The sequence below is a fragment of the Urocitellus parryii genome, chromosome 2, assembly GCF_045843805.1.
Source record: "Urocitellus parryii isolate mUroPar1 chromosome 2, mUroPar1.hap1, whole genome shotgun sequence".
In the NCBI taxonomy this organism is placed as follows: domain Eukaryota; kingdom Metazoa; phylum Chordata; class Mammalia; order Rodentia; family Sciuridae; genus Urocitellus; species Urocitellus parryii.
In genome coordinates this window covers 184,605,386-184,629,799 of record NC_135532.1, presented here as the reverse complement: position 1 = coordinate 184,629,799, position 24,414 = coordinate 184,605,386, and the positions used below count along the sequence as shown (strand labels likewise).

At 38.3% G+C, this 24,414-nt stretch overlaps 1 pseudogene; it reads left to right on the top strand.

The window, feature by feature from the left end:
- The first annotated feature begins 7,632 nt into the window (after positions 1-7,632).
- On the top strand, positions 7,633-7,725 carry LOC113183184 (U2 spliceosomal RNA; annotated as a pseudogene).
- The last annotated feature ends 16,689 nt before the right edge of the window (positions 7,726-24,414 follow it).

Below are 24,414 nucleotides of genomic sequence, written 5' to 3'. Positions count from 1 at the left end.
GTTTTACAGCAAGAGGCTGATATGGGCACAGGGAGCTACTGCTTCACTGGCTCTGTTGCTGTTTATTTATGCTTCTTGGTCTGTTTGATTCTTTGGCTCCCCCCACCCCCGATTTTTTTTTTTTTTTTTTGCAGGTCTCTTTCTCGGTTCCTGGCTTGTCCTTGGGAAGGTGGGATCCCTGAACTTAATGCCTCATGGTTTTTGTTTTTGGGTTTTTTTTCTTTTTCCTGTTTGTTGAGAAGAGAGCTGAGGCCAGCTGCTTCCTGGGTCCCCAGGAAGGGGAGAACTCTTGAGAAGGGAGTGAACTGGCAGTGTGCAGCTGCTGAGAGTGAGTGACAAAGGAAGGAAGATGGAGACTGAGAAGTGCATGAATGGGAAAATTTTCCTTTTGAACCTAGCAGATGCAGCTAAGCTCTGTGTTGCTTTTCAGACTGTGTTGACACATATGGCTCAGGCCCTAGAGGAGCAGAAGAGTTGGCAGTACAGAAGTCACACAGTTCTTAGGGCGTGCTGGGGGCAGAAACAGTACCAGCTCTCTGTCATGTACCTTGAGAACCTCTGGGATATGCAGAGGTGGAGCAGGCAGCAGCCAGCTTCCCATCCCTGCTGTCTGTTTCCAGCTGTATGGTTGGCCTGGTGGGAGTAGAGTGTCCTCCCAAACACCAGACCACACAGTCCTCCAAAAATAAACACTTTATATAGACAAAAAAAAAAATCTAAGAATCATTGGCATACATAAAGGAATGCAAAACCTTTTCCTCGAAATGATACTAGAAAAGCTTCCAAACCTTAGAAATAAGATGGATATTCAAATATAGGATGGATTTAGAGCCCCCCCCCCAAAAAAACAATATCAAAACAGATTCTTTTCAAGGCACATTATAATTTAAATCCCTAATGTACAGAACAAGGACAGAATTCTAAAAGTCACAAAATAAAAACAATTTAGATTTAAGTCAGTTAGAACTTGTACTGATTTCTAAGCCCAACCCTAAAAGCCAGGAGAGCATGGAATAATACATACCAAGCCCTGAAAGATAACCGGTTTTAATCAAGACTGCCATATCCAGCAAAACTATTATTAAGAATTGAAGATGAGGGCTGGAGTTGTGGCTCAGTGGTAGAGCACTTGTCTAATGTGTGCAAGGCACTGGGTTCGGTTCTCAGCACCACATAAAAAAATAAAAGATATATATTGTATCCATCTACAACTAAAAATACTTTTAAAAAATAATTAAAGATGAAATAAAAACTTTGCACGATAAGCAGAAAATAAAAGAATTCATGACTACTAAGCCAGCACTACAAAACATACCCCATAAGAGATTTCATGAAGAAGAAATGAAAAATAAATATCAGAGCTTGTAAATGAATAAATCTCACTAGAAAAAGTCAGTTAAAGAAGAACCAACTCTGGTTTAAACATCAGAAATTAATCAAAATAGCAGAAAATAAAAATCATCTGTCTATAACAACCCTGAATGTTAATGTTCTAAATTCTCCAATCAAAAGACATTGATTGGCAGAATAAGGATAAGACATCCAGAGGCTAAAGGTAAAATTATGGGATAAGATATACTAGGCAAATAGAGAACAAAAATAAGCAAGAGTAGCTACTCTCATTAATTAGCATCCCTAAAAAGATGTTTATTTTGCTAGTCTTTAACAGCAAAATACTTACCCCTCAAATAAGAACTTCACTGGGAATAGCAAATCTCGTAGCATAGGTATATCTCGATTTTTAAGGCAAAGTTTTCATGGGACTTTAATTTTCACTTGATTCCATTTGCCCATTCTGTTGTCGGTCTTTCATTTTATAATATTATTTCTTTCAGAAAATGTTGCTACTAGGGAGCCAGTATTAACTAATATGTTCTTGTAAGAAACAGATTTGTTACTCAGATAAGCTGATTGTAAGTTAGATTCAGTTTTCAATCTCCATGTAGATATGTTAAAGGTCATTTACATTATTTGTTTGTTTGGGGATGATATCAGGACATCATTTCCTCTTCTCTTTGCTAGAACCATTTTTATAAAAATAAGTGCATGCAGATATTTTATCACTTATAATCTATAATTTGTGTATTATCACTTAATGTTTATTCCAGAATAGATGTCATGGTTTATCAGTCATAAATTATCATGCTTTAGTTTTGTAGAGTTCTTTAGTTATTTTATGCATAATTAAAACATTATTTTAAGAAATCATATTCTTTTTATTATTTTTATTTTTGCGTTACAATTCTTAATACACCTTTATACCACAATTTGTCATATCTCTGATTGTATATAAGGTATGTTGATACCAAATTCATATTTTCATACACATATTTTGTATAATGATGAGGTCTCCTTCCACCATCCATGCTATTCCCCTTCTCCCTCCCTTTCCCTCCCATCCCTATTCCCTATCTGAGGTAATCTTCCTCCCTTGCTCTCCCTCCCAACCCCATTTTGAGTCATTTTGAGTCAGAGAAGACATTCGGCAAGAAATCATATTCTTATTTCCTAATTGTAGTTTCTCATTAGTAATAAAAGTTGATTGTTTTGACTAACTAGCCATAGTTTTTATAGCAATCATTTAATGCATAATACCACCAACACTTGAATAAGGCTATTTTCAAACAGTGATATTTGAAAGCTTACAATGCTTTCCTCTGAAAAATACAATACTTACTCTTCTATCCTTTTTATTAACGCTTTATTTTGAGGTAACTGTATATTCACATGCAGTGATAAGGAATAATGCAGAGAAGATATCATTCAATCAGATTTTCCTAGTGGTAACTTATTGTGAAACTACAATGCAATAATAGGAGGAATTTGAGATTGATACAATCTACCAATCTTATTCGGTTTTCATCAGTTTTATATACATGTAAATGTGTGTTTGTGTTCAGTTCTTTGCAGTTTTATAATACCTATATGCTTTTTGACCATCACCACAATAAAAATAACACACAGTTACATCACAAGGATCTCCTGTGCTATCCTTCTACAGAAACATCCACTTCCCACCTCCAATTTCCCTAAACCCTGGCATCCATTAAACTATTCCCCATTTCTATAGTTTTTGTCATTTTAATAATGTTGTATAAATGGAATAATATTGTATGGAAATTTTTGAGATTGGTCTTCTTCACTCAACATAGGTCTATTAAATTGCTTTTACATTTTTCTCAAATTTTGGATATGCATGTGGGTCTATTTCTGAGTTTTCTATTCTATTCCATTGATCTATGTACCTTCACCAATACCACATTGCCTTTATAAATATGGCTATATAAAAAGCCTTATCAGGTAGAATCATTCCTTTTACTCCATTCCTCACATTCAAAGTTGTTTTCAAAATTGTATTTGTGCTTTTTCATGTAAAATTTAGAATAAACTTGCCTATGCCACCAAAAAAAAAGAAGAAGAAAAGTAGCTACTCTCCTATCTGATAAAGTAGACTTCAAGCCAAAATTAATCAGAAGAGACAAAGAAGCTCACTTCATACTGGATAAGGGAATCATCCAACAACAAAATATAATGATTGTAAACATTTAAGCCACTAATGTTGGTGCACACATGTACATAAAACAATTCTACTCAATATAGAGAATCAAATAGATGCTGGTACAATAATACTGGGTGATTTCAACATACCTCTCTCACTAATAGATCATCCAGAAATAAACTAAGACTATTCAGAACTAAAAAAATATTATTAATCAAATGAACATAACAGGCATCAATAGAATATTTTATCCACCAAAAACTGAATTCACTCTTTTCAACTGTCCATGAAATATTCTCTAAAATAGACCATATTTTAGGAAACAAAGCAAATCTTAGCAAATTAAAAAAATAGAGATAATTCCTTGAATCCTGACAGATCATAATAGAATAAAATTAGAAATCAATCAACAAGATTAAAAACAAATCATTTTAACACCTGGAGAGTAAATAATAATTTTGAATGAGGAATAGGTCATAAAAGAATAATTTTGAATGAGGAATAGGTCATAAAAGAAATCATGGAGCCAGATGCAGTGGCACACACATGAGAAAGGCTCTGCAATGAAAACTATAGAACACTGAAGAAAGAAATTGAATAAGACCTTCCATGTTCTTGGATAGGCAGAATTAATATTGTCAAAATGGCCAAACTACCAAAAGCAATATACATATTCAATGCAATCCCCATCAAAATACCAATGACATTCTTTACAAAACTAGGAAAAAACTGTCCTAAAATTTATTTGGAAGAATAAAAAACTCTGAATAGCTAAAGCAATCCTGAACAAGAGTCATGCCCAAAGGATCACAATATTTGATTTCAACTTACACTACAGAGCTATAGTAACAAAAACAGCATGATATTTGCATCAAAACAGACATGAAGACAAATGGAATGAAATAGAATGCACAGGGATAAAACCACATAGATCGAATAATCTGATACTTGACAAAGTTTCCAAAAACATACCTTGGAGAAAAGATAGCCTTTTTAACAAGTGGTGCTGGGAAAATTGGATATTCATATGTAGAAGAATGAAACTAGATCCCTTTTACCCTGCACAAAAATCAAATCAAAGTGGATCAAAGATCTAGGGATTAGACCAGAAACTTTGCAACTGCTAAAAGAAAGCCAAGGGTCAGTGCTCCAACATATTGGCACAGGTACTGATTTCCTTAACAAGACTCCTAAAGCTGAATAAATAAAATCAAGAATCAAGAAGTGCAATGGCACCAAATTAAAAAGTTTCTGCACAGGTGCTGGGGATGTGGCTCAAGCAGTAGCGCACTCTCCTGGCATGCATGCGGCCCTGGTTCGATCCTCAGCACCACATACAAACAAAGATGTTGTGTCACCAAAAAATAATCTCTTAAAGAAAAAAAAGTTTCTGCACAGCAAAGGAAACAATTGAGAACGTGAAGAAAGAGACTACAGAATGGGAGATAATCTTGGCCAGCTACTCCTCTGACAGGGGATTAATATCCAGAATATATAAAGAACTGAGAAAAAGTTAACACACACACAGACATACAAAGAATCCAATCAATAAATGGGCAAAAGTACTAGCAGACACTTCTCAAAAGATGAAATACAAATGGCCAACAAATATATGAAAAAAATGATCAACATCTCTAGTAATCAGGGAAATGCAAATCAAAACTACATTACAGTTAGAATGACAATCATCAATAACAGGAATAATAAATGTTGATGAGGACGTGGGGAAAAGGTACATGTATACATTGTCTGTGGGACTGTAAATGAATACAACCACTTTGGAAAAGCAGTAGGGAGATTCCTCAAAAGACTAGGAATGAAACCACCAAACAACCCAGTTATCCTACTCCTTGGTATTTATCTGAAAGAACTAAAATCAGCATACTATAGTGACATAAGCACATCAATATTTGTAGCAGCACAATTCATAATATGCAACATATGGAACCAGCCCAAAAGCCCATCAACAGATGAATGGATAAAGAAAATAGAGTGTATATATACACAATATTCTTTAATTCAGCTATAACAAAAACAAAATTATATCATTTGCGGAATATGGATGGAGCTGGAGAACTTTATGTTAAGTGAAACAAGCCAAACTCATATGTGGAAGCTAAAGAGAAGAAAGGAAAAAAGGTAGGGTGGGGAAATTTCATGAAAATTGAAGAGACATCAGTAGAGAAAAAGGACAAGGCCAAGAGAAGGGGAGAGAAAAAGGGGAAATACTGAGAAAAGATATTGGCCCAATTATATTGTTATATTGTGTGCATGTATGAATATGTAACAACAAATCCCATGACTATGTATAACTGTAATGTACCAACATAAATAGGGGGAAAAAAAGAAAAGAAAATATGGCTTTTGCCTGTAGATGGTTGGAACTGGAAAACATGGTGCTAAGTGAAATAAGCCAGACTCAGAAAATCAAAGGTCGAATGTTTTCTTTCAAATGCAGAAACTAGAGCAAACTAAGGGGAGGAAAAGCGGGAGAGACACCATGAAAATGGAAGGGTGATCAGTGAAGTGGAGGATGGGGGTTGAGGAAGGGAGAGGAATGGGAAAGCGGAAGAACGGCAGAATGAGGTAGATCAAATTATGCTGTGTACATGTGCGAATGTACCATGTTGAATTCCACTCATATGTATACCTATAAAGTACCAATTGACTTTTTAAAAAATTGGAGAATATCAGTGGAGTAGAGGAGAGGGAACAACTTGGGGGAGAAAGGGAGTGAGAGAAGAGGTAATGGGGACACATATGAAGCAAATTATATGTGATTTATATGTGTGATTATGTGGAAATTAGTAGATATGTGTAGCTACAATGTACTAATAAAAACAATAAAAACCCACAAAGTTCAAATCTCTAAATTCAATAAACTTAGAAGTCACTAGTAAAAATGGTACATATGGAAGTTTAACCAAAAAAAGACTTGTATCAGTTAGAAATTAGTTGAGGATAAGACATGTCTAAGGCTTCATGCCATACAAATACATTTTTGCTTTTTACAACCTTTTTGAGATGGGTGAAGTGGTGCACACCTGAAATTCCTGCTATATGGGCAGTGAATTAGGAGGGGTACATGTCCCAGGTCAGCCTGGGTATCCTAGCAAGTTTCTGTCTCTGAATAGAATCTTTTTTAAAAGGGCTGAGAATGTAGTCCAGAGGCAGAATGTTCCGGAATTCAATTCCCAGTACTAAGAAAAAAAAGGAAGAAGGAGGGAAGGCAGAGAGGAAACCAGCCAGACAGCTAGGAAGGACTGGTGGCACACGCCTGTATACTTGGGAGGCTGAGGCAAGAGGATCACAAAGTTTAAGCCCAGCCTGGGCTACTTAGTGAGACCCTATCTCAATTTAAAAAAAAAAAAAAATGTGTTTTTCTTTCAATGGCTGAGGGTATAGCTCAGTGGCTTGCCTAGCACCCATGAGGCCCTGGATTTGATCCCCAGCACTGAAAAAAGAAAATAAATGTGTTATTCAAACAATTTTTTAATTAAAACCAGTTTTATATAGCTCAAAACTACTCTGAAAATGTTCATATTACATATATTTGCTCTTCTCGTAAAACCAGAAGCCATTCTCATTTATATATTAATTTCTGCTTGTTCCAAAAAATTTAAAACAGCTGAACTCACCCTCACAGTACCTTCAGTAGAACCAAGAAACCAGCTGCCCTGTTGCCAGTTGATCTGTCACATTCTGATGTGCAGCCACACACACTGCCACACATATTTATATATGACCTTGGGCAAGTTTCTTAATTGAAAAATAAGGATAGTAGGAGCATCTACCTCATAAGACTATGAGGATTAAATGAACTAACTCATGGGGAAAAAAAAAAAAAAAACGGTGCCAGCACAAAAGCACCACGTGCAGTTATTGCTGAGGCAGATGCATCAATGACAAAGCAGCAGTCAGATGGAAAGATGCTTTCTATTTATCTATCCCTGGAAGAAACTCACCCAGAATCTGATTCTACACCTGAAAAATGGGTTAACTCAAATAGGATTTAAAATAGGGAAAAATACCTAAGGGATCTATCACCTGTGTCCAAAAATATACCTATAACTTTAAGATGAACAAGCTGTAGTTTAATTGTCACAATTTTTTTTTTAATATGCTAGGTGTTTATCGCTTCTCGGCCTTTTGGCTAAGATCAAGTGTAGTATCTGTTCTTATCAGTTTAAATATGCTAGGTGCAGTGGCCCACATCTGTAATCCCAGTGACTTGGAAGGTGGAGGCAGGAGGATCACAAGTTCAAGGCCAAGCTGGGCAACTTAGTGAGACCTTGTCTCAAAAAAACAGAAAGGGTTGATGATGTAGCTCCAGGGGTAGAGGATGGCTGGGTTCATTTCCGAGTACCACAAAGAAATCATAATCATTATAATAAATAAGTAAAACAAATAGAAATTAAAAAATAAAAAGGCCATTTAGTGGCTTAAGTGGTATCTTGTCCATAGTGTAGTTGTGCCAGGACAGTGGAATAGGTTGCAGACAAGTCAAAGAAAGTACCCAGAGACAGCATCGGAGGCATGATTTATCAGGAAAAGTTTACAAGAGATCAGTGACTGCTCCAAGAACAGTTCAGTAGTAAAAGGCTGATGGCACCTCTGTCCCTCACAGTGATTTGTCAAGCAGTGCCTCCTCTCCCTTTGTCCGGTGACATTCAGCTGGACAGATGACAGGTATCCTTTCTACAGTGCTCTCAGTTCGGCCTGTCTCCACTCGGAGAGGGATTTCATATCTTGTACTGCAGAAGCAGTGACATCATCAGCATTAGCTTGCTAAGTTTGTTTGTATGACCAGCGTTCCAAGCAGCAACTGTCTAAGTGTACTTGCCAGAAAGTGACTTTCTACAGATAACGCTAACTTGCTCCGCTTCCTAGTGTACCTGAGGGACAGCCAGTGTCCTTCAAGATAATATGTATCTGGACTTTCTGGCCCATGCTGGCTCTTTGTTTCCTTAACTTGGCTAGGTTTGGGGGACAAGGACTTGACATTCTATCTCCCCTTTCCTTTAGGAACTATACAAGTGGGTAGCAAGCTTATTCAATATGACAATAGTAAGCTCAGTATGATGACATGTGGATATCAGGAGATTAATGTGACTCTAGATACAGCAATAGAAGTATCTCAGAGATGGGAGGTAACAGCCTTGCTCAACTGTGAACAGATCAGTCCGCAACTGGGATACTGCCTACATTTCTGGGGGTCATGGTCTTCATGGGATTATAACTACATTAGCATATGTTCAGAACAGAACCACCAGGATGTTTAAGAACCTGGATACTGCTCTAAAAAAAAAAAAGGACAGGCAGAGGGAAAAGGAAAATGCTAACTTCATTTAGTCATTTAATGAACATGAATTCCATACCACATCCAGGAAAGACTGAGAAACCCTATTTCATTCTGAGAATGACCCAGAGATACAAACACGAGATGGGCTGTCACTGCAAGAAATTCCTATTATATATTCAGATGTATTTATTGGAAGGGTCAAACAGCCATGATCAGAAAAAGAATTAGATGGTTCTCCATCATTTAATGTGATACAAAAAGGACCAGTGGAAAGCAGTTCGAAAGTAACTAAGTTCAGCTCACTATAATGAAGAGTATTTTTAAAAATCAAGACTAATAAAGGAAGAGCCTGTCTACTAGATTGTAATGGTTCACTGGTTACTGGCAACCAAGCCAGGGAACACACTGAGATCCCAGCTGGCTGGATTCTGTTGCCTGCCTGCAGAAGAAATAAAAAATGTAAAAAGAAAAAAAAAAAAAGACTTTAGGCAGTTTGGTCAAAACTTGGAGAAACAGCAAATTTGCTTTCCCCCTAGTCCTATAGAAGTGATTACAATTTATAGGAAAATTTCAGGAAATAAATATATGTAGATTTAGGTAGGCTGTGCCAGCCAGAGAATGTGTTACAATTCCTTTCCTTGGTGCTAGGACATGCCAACCTCTCACTTTCCATTGTCAGGTAGAAACTCCAGAAGCAGAAAAGCAGTTTTCTGTAAGTTGCTTTTAATTTTGAAGAAGCTGCTTCATATTTACCAGGGATACTGCTGAGATGAAGCAGGTACTGACTTTGACTATATTTAACCATCCTCACATTCCACACTGATCTGTACTCTCCCAGGAAATGCACTCATCTACTTGGGTACTTCAGCATTCCAGGTTTCCCATAGTTTCTAATTCCAATTCTGTAACCTCCCCTCTGAAGCGTTTTAATTTGGAACATTTCTGAGCACAAATAACTATAATGAGAGAAAGGAAGAAAGGACCCATCAAGCAGATGGGACACAAAAATAGCAATACTGTTCCATGTGGCTTGAATTTGTAAAAAAAAAAAAAAAAAAAAAAAAAAAAAAAAAAATTCAAGGATTCTCCATCCTTTAATTCATGAATCCAATTAACAGTATTCAACCATGTTCAATTAATGTAAATAAGAATTTGTTACTGCACCTCCAGTTGGGAGCTATTTTCTTCTAACCAACAAGAAAAAAAAATAATTTTCACTTTAGTTAACTTGGAAAAAATTGTGTCCTAAATAAAAGCACATGAAAGAGAATACAAAAAGAAAAAGAAACTGGGGGAAGACCTACTCACCGAGGGGTACATCTTGCTGGTAGGGGGGAATGGCAGTGGGCCATCATGAGGGATTAGGTTTTATAGGGCCTTAGCAGAGCCAGGTCATGGGAACAGTTATTTTTGCTGGCCCTTTTGGCGGGCAGAGCCAGGTCAGGAGAGGGGTTTTGGTGGTGGATTCATTTAGGGAGGGGCTGGGCAGGTGGGGGAACTGTACCTGAAGTTCCGTCCCTGGGGCTTATTGTCCATATCCTTCACTAAATAAGCATGCCAAAACCCTCTATTCTAAGATTATGTGAAAACTGACCTAGGAATATATTTAAAAAGAAATGATTCACCAGATATAGCAGGCCAAATGTCGTGGGCTAATCAAATTGTGGAATTCTGATTCAATGGCTACTTAAGTTTAATCTACTTAAAAACGAAAAGCAAGAAAAATACAGAGAAAGACCTAGGTCGTTTACTTCTGGCTTTCATACTTTCGTTTAAGATCCTTTAAGTGCACCTTAATTTGCTTTATTTTGTAATTCTTAGACACTATATTGTCTAAATGCTGTAACTGGGTATCTAAAGAGTGTGCCCTCCAAAACGGTTCCTTTAAACTTCCTGGAAGCAATTCCTCACATTTCAGCGCTTTCTCAGTTGGAATATGATCAATGGGACAAGTTCAATTTCCAAGACTCTTAAACAACAGTTGGGAAGCCAAGTGAGGAGAAAGTGAGGCGCTTCTGGCACCACCGACCCCGCAACGGAGGCTTCCCCTCCGCTGGCCATCAACTAACTCCGCCGACCATCAACTCCGCAGTCGCTCTGCCACTTCTCAACACACGGCCTGGGCGTTTCCAGTACCAAAGAAAAAGGGAGTCCGATCTTGCCGGGACCAGGGCATCCCCTTTCGTGCCAGTGTCCAGAGCTAGCTTCCACCCCCGGGAATTCCTCTAGATGCCAAGGCAGCGCCAACCCAGGCGTCGCGCTCCAGGGCAGTTCTAAAGACCCCGAACCCAGCGCGGCCCCCGCCCGCGGCGCGGCATCGCGCGGAGACAGCGGAACCAGCGGCCGCAGCGCGCGGGCAGCAATCTGAACAGCCCCGCGGGCGACCCCAGGACCGCGGCTCCACTTACAGTGACACCATCCTGGGTGACAACAGCACTGCAACTTGAAGCACTGGAGAGCCCGTCGCATGGTTGGAGGACGGGTGTGCAGGCGGCTCCGGCTCCAGGGAGCATCTCTTCTCTCTCCACCCCACCCCGCTCCAGCCTCACCCTCTCTGAACAGGTCTCATATATCCCTCCTAACATCCCTTCCAGAATCAAGTAGAGTCCCTGGAGGGCGCACACCCTCCACGACCAGCTTCCCTTGCGTTCCAAAGCTACCGCTCTGGTGGGCACATCTCAGGGACCAGCGACTCCCTTGGCACCCGAGTTCACCAGATCCTTCCCGAGCCCACCCAGACCAAACTTGTCTAGTTCTGCAATGAGCTAGCTGAGTGCCAGAGCAATGAGCTGGGTGCAGACTCTCTCTCTCTCTCTCTCTCTCTCTCTCTCTCTCTCTCTCTCTCTCTCTCTTTCTCTCTCTCTCTCTCTCTGTGTGTGTGTGTGTGTGTGTGTGTGTGTGTGTGTGTGTGGTGGGGGGCGTGTTCTTCTCCTTCTAGGAAATGGGAAAGGGTAAAAAAGTCCAGGGCCCAGTCGCTACCTCCTCCCTTCAGGACCCATTGTGGTTGGGAAAGGATGAATGGTGGAGATGCTGGGGATGAGCTCCTGAAGGGGTGAATGTTTGCTTTTTCCTTTGGGGCCCATTGTTACTGGAAAAGGATTTACTGGGAAAAGATTAATAGTTGGCTAATTTCCCTCCTTCCTCCTGAGCCACATTATCTTTCTATTTTTCTCTGTGGCTATCTTGTAGAATTATCATTTTCCATAACCCTTCATCTCCAACCCTCCCAGGGGCGCTTGGTCTCTTGCAGAGACAACATAGCTCTAGCGCTTCCAGTGATGTTAACTGGATTGAGGCCTTTATTAGTACTACATTGCAGCTAAAATTCTCCCTCTTCTATTTTTATTTTAGGCTGGGAATTCAACACAGGGCATCCCGCATGCTAAGTTATTTTCTTCTGCCTGCACTTCTATGCATCATCTTTTACACCTCCTTGGGTTGGGATCCCATTTTAGAGATCTGTGATCTAGTGAGAAGGTTGGTTCCCCAAAATTTGGTATGTCCCCTTTGGTCCTTGCTGAGAGGTACTGCTTTTCCAATTGCTCTTCTTTCCCATTGTGACATTGTTGACCATCTCTCTGATAATGCACTTTCACTGTGAGTGCTTTTCTCTCTCAGTATGTAGTGGGCAATTTGAGGTTCAAGTATGCCTCTGAGACTTTCCTACTAAATCTACTAAATGTTGATGTAGAGTTTTACTCTCAGGTTCATAGTGGACAGCTCCCCAAACTGCTTACAACAATTATATGCTGAGTATGATATAAAAATGTGCATTCGACATAAAATTGAAAAACAGGTTGGCAAAAAAAATTAAAGGAAGAAATTGTTTTATAAGAATAGATTCTCAAAATTGCCAGTGCATCAGAATTACCTATGGCACCAAGAAAAAAAAAAAGCAAAATGAAAACAACAACAACAAAAAACACTACTTCTCAAACCCACCTGCATTAGTTTAGATTCAACTTAACTGTGAGTAAAGACTTACAGTAATACTGACCCACCCATGATAGGAGCTAGATCTCTCTCTAGTAAATGACTATGAGGGAAGGTATTTGTAGTGGCAACTATGCTCCCTGAGGTCTTTGGTGATCCATTCTTGTTGTTCTCCATTCTATGGAGTGGCCTTTGTCTTCACATTCAGTACAGTGGATAAAGCTCCAACCATCACATTTGTGTTCCAGGCATCAAAGTGTAAAAAGGAACAAAAAAGAAAAAGAATGCACATCTTTTTTTTTCCCCCTAAGGGAGAGTCCTGAAGCTGCCACAGGAGACCCCCAGATAGATTCCAAAAGGCTCTCAGACCCTATTCTAACAGGTTATCTTACACTGGGTAAAAGACAACAAATAAATACTGCAATGGAGAAGACTTAAGTTTTCTAGGGAGAAGAATGAAAAGCCCTGATTGCCAGGTTTTGTTCACAACTAAAACACTCAGGGGTCACTCCAGGGGAACTGGGCTAATTGGGCTTCGTGAAATAACCACACAAGAGACAGAAATACTTTCTTCTTTGGGGTTGCTGTGACAGCTCCTCTGACCTTAAGGATCCGCAGGGAGAGAGAGAGAGAGCATGTGCTGACCCCTTTTATTGAGGAGAAGCTATTCAAATGAGGCAGAGGGTCAGATTTCAAGGGGTTGAATCTAGCTTCATGATGTCTGCTGTCAGCAGGTTGACTGACATCTAACAAGGCCACACCCAAAGGCACAATAAGAGAAAGGGACACACAAAGGGTGTTTCCATGGAATATTCTATCCCAAACAGGGCAAGGGGTAATATTATAAAGGAACAGGTGAGCGTAGCTCCACCCATGGGATGTAGGAAGGCACACCCATGCATGAATACACAGTTGCTTGCACCCTAAAGATTAGGGCTATCATCTGGGTTGACCCACGATGTCGCACCAATCAGAAGGGGAGACAGATTCACAAGCTAGTCCAACTCCCACACCTGATCATCTCTCTCATTCTTTCTTAGGGGGCTTTGGTTGGGGAAGCTATTAAAAAGAATAAACAAGATGCAAGTTCTTCCCAAATATTCGGTACCATTGGAAACCCACTTCAAATGGAGATTTTCCCACCGCGTTGTCAATGAACATTCTTTTAGAATGATATTTACAGTAATCAACAGAAGACTTTTGGTCATGAAGAGAGAGCCCTGGACAACACTGGGTATTCCACAATGCTGAGTGGAGTCTTCACATTTTTCTATCTGAATGACCACCCATTGGTATACTATATGAATGGTGTCCCTCAGAGTGGTATGATGCATAACTTAACTGTTAAACTCAAAATATACATAAACTGACAAGAAGAGCCGATGGTACCAACTTTCCCAAGAATAATCTGTTCTCTTGTGTTTTTTTTTTCTTTTTATTAAGAATCAGTTTTTTAAAAAATATTTCAAACGTTCAAAGATAATGGGTTCCAACCAAGAATCTTGTATCCAAAATTACAACTACTTTATATTAGATTATCTAGTGAGCCTGCAACATTTCATTTTAGGATATAAACCTGAAATTTGTAGGTCTTACACTTGTCTTTAAAATAGGCAGTTAGAAATCAGAAATTTCATGGACCCTGTTCCCACTGGAAATGAATGACTACTAGCAACTATAGCAGCCATTAGCTTTATTAATTTGAGATGTATCATTAGTCTCATCTTTAAAGCTAGAGTCATACAAAAAAAAGTACAAGGATGTCACCAATATATAGTCCTCTGCAGAATCAATTACCATTAAAACACATTTTAAAAATGAGGTTTGGAAGGTTTTTTTCCCCATAAAGATGGGTAGCTTAAAAATTAACAACAGCAAAATCAGCTTTTTAAGCAAGTGCACTTTCAACGACAGGACAGAATATCCTTAAAAGCTTCATCTTATTAATACAATTATAGGTAACACCAGACAAATTAGAATCAGTTTTGCTTCCTTTGATTATAAAATAAGAATACATGAGCCCATCCTTGTTTTCCCCATTGTTGATATAAAGTATTGATACTTAAGTTTTAGTGGGTCGTAGGCCTCTTCCAAGTACTACACATATACAAACTTCATCATAAAATATTATTGACTCATAAAATCTACTCATAGTCCCTCTAGTTTCAGAACTTCAAACTAGAAGCTAGCGCAGGGAGGAAGTTTTAAGAACTCAAAACAAAATTCATTCAGGGTTGTAGGAGAAAAGTGAACGTGCCTGTCTTCTGTTCTCCTTCTTGGTAGAAGTCACAGGCTTTTTGTAGTTTCACACTTCCAGATGCTCATTCACAGCACACTTCAGAAGCAGCGTGGAAGCAGTGTGGGAGCCGAAGCCATATTTCTTGTGGCCCTTGAGCCAGCCAGGACCCTGAGCTGAGACTTGCTCCCTGGCCAGCACCAGTAGCTCAGCCACCAGCAACCGCTCCCACGACTTGCAGTTGGCTCACCAGATGCTGGATCCTGGTAGCCAGGTCTGATGGCCTGAGGGCAATCACTGCAGCTGGTGTGGCAGTGGGCTCTGCTCTGGGCACACACTGGGCATGCCATCACTGGGGCTTCAGTGGTGGAAGTAATGCTAAAATGACCAGGAGTCTCAGGGAACCCAGCCCACACAGTAGCAGTTGCTTGGTGGCCCTCGCTTTTATGAGGTAAAACAGTTTTTTGATGTTCGCCCAGAACCAGGGTGATGTTAAGCTCTGTGAGGGTTTCAGTGAGGTGCTAAAACAGTGCAGAATTTCAAATGGTTCGTCTAATCAAGAAGTTCAAATTGCCAGGCGCGATGGCACATGCCTGTAATCCCAGTTATTTGGAAGGCTGAGGCAAGGGGCTCCAAGTTCAAGGCCAGCCTCAGCAACTTAGTGAGACCTCATTTCAAAATAAAAAATAAAAAGGGCCGAGATGGAAGTGACTAAGTGGTTAAGCTTCCCTGTGTTCAATCCCTGGTATGGCAGCAGGGGTGGGGGTGGGAGTTCAAATTGAAGAAGTAGAAAATCGGCATTGATAACCAAGTTACTTTAGCATAAAAATGTAATTGATAGCGAAAGCATAAAATGTAAAACCATAAGTTAAATCTCTCTTAGTAGCTTCATGTTTCCCAATGGCAATGGAAGGATGTTTGTTTTTTTTTCTTTTTTCCATCCACCTTTATTAAAGTATAATTGACAAATAAAAACTGTATATATTGATGGTGTACAACATGATGTTTTGATACATGTATACATTGTGGAATGACCAAATCACGCTAATTAGCAAATGAACATGTCCATAACTTCACATACTTATCACTTTATTTTTTGGTTAAAACTTTTAAAATCTACTCTTAACAATGTTTAAGTATTCAATACATTACTATTAACTGTCATCACCTCACTCTATAATAGGAATATAACTTATTCCTCCTGTCTAACTGAAACTTTGTACCTTTGACCAACATCTCCTCATCAACTATTTTAATTTCATGTACAAGTAAAGTAATGTAGCACTTTTTTTGTATCTGGCTTATTTCACTTAGCATAATGTCCCCAAGGTTTATACATATTGCCACAAATGATAGTTTCCTTCTCTTATTTTTAAGAATTGTATTAAATTGTATATACATGTGTACATGATTATGTGTGTATACACACATGCACGTACACCACATTTTCTTTATCCACTCATCCATCAATGGATAATTAGGTTGATTCCCTATTTTGGCTATTGTGAATAGTGTGGCAATGAATATGTAAGTATAGATATATCTTCAACACACTGATTTCAGTTTCTCTGGACATGTAACCAGAAGCAAAATGTCTAGGTCATATGGTTATTCTATTTTTAATTCTTTGAAGAACTTCCTTACTGTTTCCTATAGTGTCCATTCTAATTTACATTCCCCTGAGCAGTGAAGAAAGGTTCCTTTTGTTTGTTTGTTTTTGCTAATAGCCATTCTATATGAGTGAGGTGATATCTCACTGTGATATTAATTTGGCTTTTCTTTTTCTTTTATTTATTTATTTATTTATTTATTTATTTATTTATTGTTGGTTGTTCAAAACATTACATAGTTCTTGATATATCATATTTCACACTTTAATTCAAGTGGGTTATGAACTCCCATTTTTACCCTGTATATAGATTGCAGAATCACATCAGTTACACTTCCATTGATTTACATATTGCCATACTAGTGTCTGTTGTATTCTGCTGCCTTTCCTATCCTCTACTATCCCCCCTCCCCTCCCTTCCCCTCCCCTCCCCTCTTCTCTCCCTACCCCCTCTACTGTAATTAATTTCTCCCCCTTGTATTATTTTTCCCTTTCCCCTCACTTCCTCTTGTATGTAATTTTGTATAACCCTGAGGGTCTCCTTCCATTTCCATGCAATTTCCCTTCTCTCTCCCTTTCCCTCCCACCTCTCATCCCTGTCTAATGTTAATCTTCTTGTCATGCTCTTCGTCCCTACTCTGTTCTTAGTTACTCTCCTTATATCAAAGAAGACATTTGGCATTTGTTTTTTAGGGATTGGCTGGCTTCACTTAGCATAATCTGCTCTAATGCCATCCATTTCCCTCCAAATTCTATGATTTTGTCATTTTTTAATGCAGAGTAATACTTCATTGTGTATAAATGCCACATTTTTTTATCCATTCATCTATTGAAGGACATCTAGGTTGGTTCCACAGTCTTGCTATTGTGAATTGTGCTGCTATGAACATTGATGTAGCAGTGTCCCTGTAGCATGCTCTTTTTAGGTCTTTAGGGAATAGACTGAGAAGGGGAATAGCTGGGTCAAATGGTGGTTCCATTCCCAGCTTTCCAAGAAATCTCCATACTGCTTTCCAAATTGGCTGCACCAATTTGCAGTCCCACCAACAATGAACAAGTGTACACTTTCCCCACATCCTCGCCAGCACTTGTTGTTGTTTGACTTCATAATGGCTGCCAATCTTACTGGAGTGAGATGGTATCTTAGAGTGGTTTTGATTTGCATTTCTCTGACTGCTATCGATGGTGAGCATTTTTTCATGTACTTGTTGATTAATTGTATGTCCTCCTCTGTGAAGTGTCTGTTCAGGTCCTTGGCCCATTTGTTGATTGGGTTATTTGTTATCTTATTGTCTAATTTTTTGAGTTCTCTGTATACTCTGGATATTAGGGCTCTATCTGAAGTGTGAGGAGTAAAGATTTGTTCCCATGATGTAGGCTCCCTATTTACCTCTCTTATTGTTTCTTTTGCTGAGAAAAAACTTTTTAGTTTGAGTAAGTCCCATTTGTTGATTCTAGTTATTAACTCTTGTGCTGTGGGTGTCCTATTAAGGAATTTGGAGCCCGACCCCACAGTATGTAGATTGTAGCCAACTTTTTCTTCTATCAGACGCCATGTCTCTGATTTGATGCTGTGCCCCTCCCCTGACTCAGGCAATGGCAAGGCCCTGCTGAGGTGGATGGCGCAAGGCGTCCATCCTCTGGAGGAGCGCAGTATATTTCTGGGAATGGGCTGGGTTTTTTTTGTATTCCTTTAATAAGTATAGTTGTGACTTCTCATATGACCATTAAGTATGAAGGAAAAAACATGAATTTCCCAATTAATGCAACTACTTCTAAAGCATAGATCTGTTTGCTCTAAATGCAATGATTCAGCTGTGGAGTGTAAATTGTTAATGTCTAATGAAAAACTCCCTGTATTCCTGTCAAGGAAGTTTTTGAGAAATTAAATTAAAATCTAGAGAAGAAAAATTAATGTTAAGAAGACAGATTAGTGCTTAGTACTGGACAACTTGTTCTTGTTCCTGTGCACAATGGTTTATGCTCTTACTTTTGTTTGATTAAAAGTAATGACAAATCAACCACTTGCCGTAACCATGGCACCGGTTCCAGTCAGTAAGTCAAGAAACAATAGTCAAGGTATAGGCCAATTGTTTGGGACATTTGTAACTATTATTAAAAGTTAACTAAGCAGAAACAGCTCAAAACAAAACTTGAACTGAAAGTACAAATGCTTGCTTATGCATAAGCCAAGATACATTCTTCTATTCTAATTGTAGCTATGTAATATTTTGTTTCTTTGAATAATGATTCCTGTTTTGTAACCACAAAGTACTGTGAGCCTGCCAAAATGAAAAGTATATATGATCAACTTCACAAGTAAAGATTGGGATCAACACCTTCACTTTGGTGTCTGTGTTGTTTCTCCACAACTCTTTCGCCAACTCCTCACCATCCGTTCGTCTCCTGAGACCCCCTGTTGGAGCTGGTCTCCGACAATTTGATATCAAGCTCCTTGATCCATTTTGAGTTAACTTTGGTGCATGGCAAGAGGAGGGGATTCAGTTTCATTTTGATGCATATGGATTTCCAGTTTTCCCAGCACCATTTGTTGAAGATGCTATCCTTCCTCCATTGCATGCTTTTAGCCCCTTTATCAAATATAAGAAAGTTGTAGTTTTGTGGGTTGGTTTCTGTGTCCTCTATTCTGTACCATTGGTCCACCCACCTGTTTTGGTACCAGTACCATGCTGTTTTTGTTACTATTGCTCTGTAGTATAGTTTGAAGTCTGGTATCGCTATACCGCCTGATTCACACTTCCTGCTTAGCATTATTTTTGCTATTCTGGGTCTTTTATTTTTCCATATGAATTTCATGATTGCTTTATCTATTTCTACAAGAAATGCCGTTGGGATTTTGATTGGCATTGCATTAAACCTATAGAGAACTTTTGGTAATATCGCCATTTTGATGATGTTAGTTCTGCCTATCCATGAACAGGGTATATTTTTCCATCTTCTAAGATCTTCTTCTATTTCTCTCTTTAGGGTTCTGTAGTTTTCATTGTATAAGCCTTTCACCTCTTTTGTTAGGTTGATTCCCAAGTATTTTATTTTTTTTGAGGATATTGTGAATGGAATGGTTGTCCTCATTTCCGTTTCAGAGGATTTGTAGCTGATATACAGGAATGCCTTTGATTTATGTGTGTTGATTTAATATTCTGCCACTTTGTTGAATTCATTTATTAGCTCTAATAGTTTCTTTGTAGACCCTTTTGGGTCTGCTAGGTATAGAATCATGTCATCTGCAAATAGTGATAATTTAAGTTCTTCTTTTCCTATTTTTATGTCTTTAATTTCTTTTGTCTGTCTAATTGCTCTGGCCAGTGTTTCGAGAACTATGTTGAACAGAAGTGGTGTGAGAGAGCATCCCTGTCTTGTTCCAGATTTTAGAGGGAATGCCTTCAATTTTTCTCCATTCAGAATGATGCTAGCCTGAGGCTTAGCATAGATTGCTTTTACAATGTTGAGGTATGTTCCTGTTATCCCTAGTTTTTCGAGAGTTTTGAACATAAAGGGATGCTGTACTTTGTTGAATGCTTTTTCTGCATCTATCGAGATGATCATATGGTTCTTATTTTTAAGTCTATTGATGTGGTGAATAACTTGTATTGATTTCTGTATATTGAACCAGCCTTGCATCCCAGGGATGAATCCTACTTGATCATGGTGCACAATTTTTTTGATATGTTTTTGAATCTGATTCACCAGAATTTTATTGAGGATTTTTGCATCTAGGTTCATTAGAGATATTGGTCTGTAGTTTTCTTTCTTTGAAGTGTCTTTGTCTGGTTTAGGAATCAGGGTGATGTTGGCCGCGTAGAATGAATTTGGAAGTTCTCCCTCTTTCTATTTCCTGAAATAGCTTGAAAAGTATTGGTATTAGTTCCTTTTTAAAGGTTTTGTAAAACTCTGCTGTATACCCATCCGGTCCTGGGCTTTTCTTAGTTGGTAGTCTTTTGATGGTTTCTTCTATTTCCTCAATTGATATTGGTCTGTTTAGGTTGTCTATATCCTCCTGACTCAATCTGGGCAGATCATATGACTTAAGAAATTTATCGATGCCTTCACTATCTTCTATTTTATTGGAGTATAAGGATTCAAAATAATTTCTGATTATCTTCTGTATTTCTGAAGTGTCTGTTGTGATGTTGCCTTTTTCATCCCGTATGCTAGTAATTTGAGTTCTCTCTCTTCTTCTCTTCGTTAGCATGGCTAAGGGTCTGTCGATTTTATTTCTTTTTTCAAAGAACCAACTTTTAGTTTTGTCAATTTTTTCAATTGTTTCTTTTGTTTCGATTTCATTAATTTCAGCTCTGATTTTAATTATTTCTTGCCTTCTATGTCTTTTGCTGTTGTTTTGCTCTTCTTTTTCTAGGATTTTAGATGAAGTATGAGATCATTTATTTGTTGGTTTTTTCTTTTTTTTAAGGAATGAATGAACTCCAAGCAATGAATTTTCCTCTTAGAACTGCTTTCAATGTGTCCCATAGATTCCGATTTGTTGTGTCTGTGTTTTCATTTATCTCTAAGAATTTTTTAATTTCCTCCTTGATGCCTTCTATAACCCATTGATCATTCAGTAACCTATTGTTCATTCTCCAAGTGATGCATGATTTTTCCTTCCTTCTTTTATCGTTGATTTTCAGTTTCATTCCATTATGATCAGATAAGATGGATGGTATTATCTCTACTCCTTTATATTGTCTAAGAGTTTCCCTGTGACATAATATATGATCTATTTTTGAGAAGGATCCATGTGCTGCTGAGAAAAAAGTGTAACTGCTTGATGTTGGGTTGTATATTCTATATATGTCAATTAAGTCTAGGTTATTAATTGTGTTATTGAGTTCTATAGTTTCCTTATTCAACTTTTGTTTGGAAGATCTGTCCAATGGTGAGAGAAGTGTGTTGAAGTCTCCTATGATTATTGTATGGTGGTCTATTATACTCTTGAACTTGAGAAGAGTTTGCTTGATGAACATAGCTGCACCATTGTTTGGGGCATGTATATTTATGATTGTTATGTCTTGTTGTTGTATGGTTCCCTTGAGCAGTATGTAGTGTCCCTCTTTATCCCTTTTGATTAACTTTGGCTTGAAATCTATTTTATTTGATATGAGTATGGACATTCCTGCTTGTTTCCAAAGTCCATATGAGTGACATGATTTTTCCCAACCTTTCACCTTCAGTCTATGTATGTCTTTTCCTATCAAATGCGTCTCCTGTAGGCAGCATATTGTTGGGTCTTGTTTTGTGATCCATTCTACTAGCCTGTGTCTCTTAATTGGTGAGTTTAAGCCATTAACATTTAGGGTTATTATTGAGATATGGTTTGTTCTTCCAGCCATATTTGTTTATTTATGTTACTAAACATGGTTTGTTTTCCTCTTTTTTTTTTTAAAGGATCCCATCAAGGCAGAGCATAGTCACTCCGACCTTCTTACAGCAAATTCCCATGTTTCTGTAATGAAATCCTCTTTTTTTAAAGAGAGAGTGAGAGAGAGAGAGAGAGAGAGAGAGAGAGAGAGAGAGAATTTTTTAAATATTTATTCCTTAGTTTTCGGTGGAGACAACATCTTTGTTTGTATATGGTGCTGAGGATCGAACTCTGGCCGAACGCATGCCAGGCGATCGCGCTACCGCTAGAGCCACCTCCCCAGCCCTTGTTTTCCTCTTTGATTATTTTCCCCCCTTTACTGTCCTACCTCCCACTGTTGGTTTCATTGTTATTTTCCATTTCCTCTTCCTGTAATGTTTTGCCAAGGATGTTTTGAAGAGATGGTTTTCTAGCTGCAAATTCTTTTAATTTTTGTTTATCGTGGGAGGTTTTAATTTCATCTTCCATCCTGAAGCTTAATTTCACTGGATACACGATTCTTGGTTGGAACCCTGCTGGGGTCCAGCCCCAGTGGGGTCCAGGGAGTCCTGAAGGAAGAGTGGCGTCGGCGAAAAGATGAGACAGGAGTCGTTCCGTTTGAGCAATCTTCAGAGAGAGAGCTAAAGCTGCTTTCTCTGGGTCCCCTTTTTATTACAATTTTTTTCATCATTATAGATTCACAATACGTCATTGATTATATAACTTAAAACTTTGCCAAGACATGACATTTCCTTAACCATGATTAAGAGTACACCAATCTACATCCTTCCAGGATATGACCCCCAGCCATACAATCATCAAAGTACAGAATCATCAATAAAACATGTCACCAATTTACATCTTTCAGATTTTCCCAAGATTTACTATTTTTCCCAAGATATGTTATTTCCTTATTAACTAATGCCAAACTACGTAACCAGACTCTAAGTCTCCTAGCCAATCATTAACCTAAAGTACACTTGTACTTTATTTTTAATCTAAAATTCCCATCTAAAAAAGTCCCTTTAAATCTTATATTTAAAATATCCTAAAGTTTATGAATCATCCTTAAAGCATATCAGAAACCTATACAACTAAAGACTTAAGAATTTCTAAACTTAGGAATCTAAATAAAATAATATTTCTAACATTATTCTAAAACTGTGTCTTATAAAGCTATTTTAATTAATTCCTAAATTTATTCTCATAAAACTGGTTGAGCTGCTTTCTCAAAGAGTTTATTTTGTTTCTCAGTCAAGGTACACTAGTTCTCAAAGAATTTGTTTCTCAGTCAAGGTACACTAGTTCTCAAAGAATTTGTTTCTCAGAGAATGATTGTTGTCTGTTATTAGGTTTGTCCACAATGTACTAAGATAGAAGAATAGCCTTTTACTTTGTCCTTGATATGCTGAGGCGTAGTAGAATAGCCTCCAAGGCATGAACTACCTGTTCTGTTCTAGCCATCTGAAATTTAATTTGTTTGGCATTTAACATACTCATGCCTCCTGTGAGAAACATAAGCATGAAAATGCAAAGTCCCAATTACATAAAAAAGGGTCTCATGATTTTGGTTACCCACCAACCAGCGTGGCTTTGCCAGCATTCATCCTCACTGTGACCCTGTCAAGACAGTGGGAGAGCGGCTTTGCCAACACTTTTTCTCACTGTGACCCTGCGAAGACAGTGAGTGGGGGATCGCCTTCACCAGAACCCATTTTCTTTCAGGGTTTGAAATATGTTATTCCAGGATCTTCTTGCTTTCAGAGTCTGTGTTGAAAGATCAGCTGTTATCCTGATTGGTTTACCCCTAAATGTAATCTGCTTCCTTTCTCTTGTAGCTTTTAAAATTCTCTCCTTATTCTGTATGTTGGGCATCTTCATTATAATGTGTCTAGGTGTGGATCTCTTGTGATTTTGCACATTCGGCATCCTGTAGGCTTCTAAGATTTAGGATTCTGTCTCATTCTTCAAGTCTGGGAAGTTTTCTCGTATTATTTCATTGAATATATTGGTCCTTCCTTTGGTTTGGACCTCTATGCCTTCTTGTATCCCAGTGACTCTTAAGTTTGCTCTCTTTATGTTATCCCATATTTCTTGGATGTTCTGCTCATGGTTCCTTAACAGTCTTGCTGAGCTGTCTATGTTCTTTTCAAGTTGAAATACTTTGTCTTCATTGTCTGATGTTCTATCTTCTAAGTGTTCTACTCTGCTGGTAGTATTCTCAATTGAGTTTTAAAGTTGGTTTATTGCTTCCTGCATTTCTAGGATTTCTGTTTGTTTGTTTTTTATTACCTCTATCTCCCTGTATAGTTAATCTTTTGCTTCTTGGATTTTTTTATGTAATTCATTGTCAAAGTGATCTTTCATTGTCTGATTTTGCTGTCTAATGTCTTCCTTGAGACTCCAGATCATTTGAAGCATGTATATCCTGAATTCTTTATCTTACATTCCATCTGTTGCAGCTATTGCCTCTTCT